Genomic DNA, 5,192 nt, shown 5'->3' with positions numbered 1-5,192 from the left:
TCAGTGATCAGTAATATATGAGTCCAGCACCTTCACCATGACACCACCTGCTGGCCCCTAGCTGCCCCTTTTAGCACCAACAACTCCAAGATTTTTGTGAAAAGGAAATTTTAAGAATGTGCTAACATCACCCTTTTACAATAACTCCAAGATACATTATTTGGCTTTTTATTGTTTTCTCTTTGTAAAATTATCGTGCTCTACCTGCTGTGGCTGTCTCAGGAGAAGAATGGCTTCGAAACAGATTTCCATCAACAAGTGCTTTGGAGGACTCCAGAAAGTTTTTGAACATGACAGTGTTGAAATGAACTGCAAAATGAAATTTGTTATCTACTCACCACCAAAGGCAGAAACTGGAAAGTCCCCTGCCTTTATTGGCTGTCTGATTTCACTTGCACAGAACAAAATTTTATATCAAAATCTGGTTATCATCGAGCAACCTTAGAACATGTTCTTATCATCATTGCTCCAGATACCAGCCCTCGTGACTGTCATATTAAAGAAGACAACAGCTGGGACATCAACACCGGTGCTGGGTTTTATGTGGATGCCACTGAAGAACTTTGGAAAACTAACTATAGAATGTACTCTTATGTAACAGAGGAGCTTCCCCAACCTATAAATGCCTATTTTCCAGCGTTCCCCCAAAGGATGTCTATTTTTTGCCACTCCATGGGAGGCCATGGAACTCTGATTTGTGCCTTGAAAAATCCTGGAAAGGGACCAGCAGTTAGCATAATGGTTATGTTGCTGGACTCCCATATAGTGGACAGTGGTTCACGTCCTGGACCTGGTGGCTTAAAACTCACGTCGGGCGCATGTGCGTGCATGCCCAAGATCCCAAGAGGAGAATGGAAGAGAAGGGATTGCAGCGTGGCCATCCCCCCCCCTGGGGGGGTGATTTCTCGCTTTCTGTCTCTCTGTCTCTTTTGGTCTCTCTCTGCCTCTCTCTGTCTGTTTGGCGAGCGCACGTGCCCTATAGCAAAAAAAAAAAAAAAAAAAAACTCTTAAAAAAAAATCCTGGAAAATACAAATCTGTGTAAGCATTTGCTCCAATTTGCAATCCAGTGCTCTGTCCTTGGGGCAAAAAGCTTTAAGTGGATACTTGGGAACAGATCGAAGTAAATGGAAGGCTTATGAGGCTACCCATCTCGTGAAGTCCTATCTGGGTTCTCAGCTGGACATATTAATTGGCCAAGGAAAAGATGACCAGTTTCTTTCAGATGGACACTTACTCCTCATAACTTCATAGCTGCCTGCACTAAAAAGAAAATCCCTGTTGTTTTTAGATTACAAGAGGGTTATGATAATAGTAGTACTTCATTGCAACCTTTATTACTGATCACATCAGAGATCATGCAAATACCTGAATGCATGAAACTTTAGATAAGAGAATCTCTTAAGGATTATACAAATTATAATAAACAAAATTACTGAGAAAAAGATTTCAAAACATTGGATTTCTTAATGCTTTAAAGGGGTTTATTCTATAGCTGAATCGCCTTCTGAATAAATAGGCAAAACCTAAAAAAAGTTATCATGGTAAAAAACTTGAGATGAACTGATATAAAGATACCTAAATATTTTCTTTTTTTTTTTTGGAAAGGTTTTTGCTATAGGACACGTGCGCTCGCCAGACAGACAGAGACATAGAGACAGAAAGCGAGAAATCACCCCCCAGGGGGGGATGGTCACGCCGCAATCCCTTCTTCTCCATTCTCCTCTCAGGATCCTGGGCACGTACGCACATGCACCCGGCGTGAGTTTTAAGCCACTGGGTCCGGGACGCGAACCACGGTTGACTACGTGGGAGTCCAGCGACATAGCCATTACGCTAACTGCTGGTTCCCAATATTTTTTCTTTTTTAAAAAAACAAACTTCTATCAGCTCTCCCTCTAGGAAATTTGAAAGTTCAAGTTTTTGTGTATGTGTGTGGACTATGAATTAGATAAAGCCTGTCATCTGCTTTTGAAGTTTTATTATGGAAAACGTACATATCCACAGAAGTAGAGAGAGTAATTTAATGAACCTGGAAGTCTGATGGCCAGCTTCAAAAATTATTAGTTTATGACCAAGCTTTTTTTCCCTCTGTTTCACATATCTCTCTCTCCAATGCTTCCTTTTTTCTTTCGAGAGATTTTTGTTATAGGTTCAGATGCTCACTGGAGTGAGTGTAAGAGAGAGACAGAGAGGCAGAAAGTGAGAAATCACCCCCTAGGGGCTTGGCCACACGCAATCCCTTCTCCTCCATTCTCTTCTCCAGATTTTGAGCACACATGCACATGTGTGAGTTTTAAGCCATTGGGTCCAGGACTCCAACCACAGCCAACGATGTAACCATTAAGCCATCTGCTGCCCCCTCCCCAACTTATTTTTAAGTAAATCTCAAATATTTCAATTCAAATATAAAACTGCCTGTATATACCGAATAGATAAGAATATCTAAAATATCTCAATATTATTACCATACCTAAAAAGAATCAACAATAATAATTCCTTAATATCATCAAGTATCTGGTCAATATCCTTGTGTGCAGATTTCTTTGGTTATCTTAAACAGTTTTAAAATGTCAGTTTGGGGGCCAGCAGGTAGGTGGCTTGGTGGTTAAGGATCCTGGACTCCCACATGACCAAGCATGGTTCGATTTCCAAACCTGGCAGCTTGCTTTCTCCCTTTTCCTCTCTCTCTGCCTTGCTCTCACTCTCTCTCTTTCTGATAAAATTACAAATGAATAAATAAAGTTAAAAGAAATAATTCAAAAATAAATATATAACATAAAATGTCTGTCTGAAAAAGGCTTGGATTTAGGTCCACAAATGGGATTATTCACCTCTAAAGTCCTTTTAATCTGAATTCTTCTTTTTTTCTTTTTTTTATATTCTTGAATTTTTTTTGTCAAAGAAACCAAGTTATTTGTACTGTAGAATTTCCCCCAATCTGCAGGTTGTTGATTGCATCCCCATGAAATAACCTGCTCCTGTGGCTCCTGTACTTCGTGACAATGGCAGGTCATAATCTAGAGTCTTGATCAGATTCAAGCTTATATTTAGGGGGTAAGACTGCTTCATGGGTCAAGTTGTATTCTTCCTCAGTAGGTTTGTTTCTCTTTTTGTGATGTTTGGAGCCATCGATAATCATCACCTAGATCCATTAACTCACAAGGTTTGCTGAAATGGCCCCTTTTCCTCCAGCCTCGGTCCCCAGGTAGCAACATCAGAAGCTGAGGCTTTATTCTTTTTTTTTTTTTTTTGGAGAGGTTTTTTTTGCTACAGGGCATGCGCTCGCCAGACAGACAGAGAGAGACATAGAGACAGAAAGTGAGAAATCACCCCCCAGGGGGGTGGTCACGCTGCAATCCCTTCTCCTCCATTCTCCTCTCGGGATCTTGGGCACACACGCACCTGCGCCCGGCGTGAGTTCTAAGCCACTGGGTCCGGGACACGAACCACGGTCGACTACGTGGGAGTCCAGCGACATAGCCTTTCTGCTAACTGCTGGTTCCTGAGGCTTTATTCTTCACTCCTCTTATTGTTTTTCTTTATTAGTTATAACATTTCTTTTTTTAAAGAAACCATTTATTTATTTAATTCCATTTGTTATTAGTTTTTCATTTGAAGAAACCATTTATTTATTTAATTCTATTTGTTATTACTTTTTCATTTGACCAGCGAGAGACAGAGAAAGAGAAAGGGAAAGTGAGAAAGCAGGCTGCCAGGACTGGGACTGTGGTCGACAATGTGGGAGTCCAGCGCCCTTAACCACCATGCCACCTGCCAGCTCCATTATTTATAACATTTCTATGAAGAAAAACTTTCTCTCATCATTGCTTTTGTTTCTGGAGGTAGAGCTCATAGAAAAACAACATGATAAATGCTTTTTTCTTACCTTTATTTTCTAGTTTTCAAATAACTTGTTCCCTAGTTTTCTCCAAGAGTGACCAATGACTTTTCTTCTAGCAGCATGTGGGCCTCATGGACTCAAACATATCTGAGGTGTTTCAATCCATTTTAGTAATTATCTTTATTGACGTTAAACTATTTGCCTCCTGGGAACTTTTGCAAGTTGGTGCCTGAGTCTTTTTGACATGTCCCTTTGGTCTGTGATAACTTCCAGGCTTCAGTTTTGAAGCTTTGTTTGTGGCTCACCTTGTTTACTTTCTCTTAGATATGGAATCAACTATCTTGATAAAGAGATTTGGTTCCTCTTAGTTGAAACAAAAATCAGCCTAGGTATGCCAATTGCTAGCCGTGTAGGCATCCATTCTTTTGAATAAACAGAGTTTGAAAAACAATTTCTATCAACTACCTATCTAGTTCATACTGTACAACTAATTCAAAAACAAGACTATAAGATTCTACTTAAATTATTTGATCTTACATCTGTAATTACATGCCAAAAATTCCACTTCTCAGTGACACTAACATAATTACTCATTTGCTTTATCCCACACCATACATACAACAATCTCAAAATAATAACATGAGAATTAGTACCAAGAATATGATTACTGAAAATAGCTGAAGACCTTTTGCATTTCATTTTGTTTTTAGGGTATATGCTCACCAAGAACACATAATCACATTACCATATTTAAAAATTGTTTGGAGGAGTTTCTCTTCTTGGTTACATCACCAGCTCAGTCTATAGTTAACTTTATTTATTTTGTATTATTTCAACTTCTAGAGAGGCTATTTTTTTAATTTTTATTCTATAATTTTGCAAAATGTGCCTGGTTTCAAAGTCAAATCTGTAAAACAAAATAAATTTTTTATTTAAATTTATTTGTTTACATTCATTCACTGTACATCATTACAGCATACAAAATGAGATTTTCCATCCAGAGTACACTTGTATATTATCTCAATCAAGCACATCAACATACATGTTATTGTCAACAAATAATTTTCCATTTCTTGTTTTCTGTATGTTTTGCTTTTCTTCCCCCATCCTTGATTCCATATCTCTTACCCTCTGCCATCTCCCACTCTCTTCCCACATTGTCTCTGGTATCTATGTTTACTTTCTATACTGTCCCCCCCCCCATTTTTTATTGAATTACTGAATCTTAATTAATCTAAATATCCTCATAGCAAGCACAGCTGATATATACATTTCCATGAACACAAGTCTAACTTTAGGCATCCTATAAAGTAGCACCTAGCTGGGGCTATATATCTTACTGCGGTCATC

General features: G+C 38.7%; 1 pseudogene; it reads left to right on the top strand.

Moving 5' to 3' along the window:
• The first annotated feature begins 206 nt into the window (after positions 1-206).
• Positions 207-1,370, top strand: LOC102498842 (S-formylglutathione hydrolase pseudogene; annotated as a pseudogene).
• The last annotated feature ends 3,822 nt before the right edge of the window (positions 1,371-5,192 follow it).

Source organism: Tupaia chinensis, unplaced genomic scaffold (assembly GCF_000334495.1).
Source record: "Tupaia chinensis unplaced genomic scaffold, TupChi_1.0 Scaffold000113_1, whole genome shotgun sequence".
Classification (NCBI taxonomy): Eukaryota; Metazoa; Chordata; class Mammalia; order Scandentia; family Tupaiidae; genus Tupaia; species Tupaia belangeri.
Note: the sequence above shows the minus strand (reverse complement) of the source record. Positions and strands in the feature narration are given on the sequence as shown.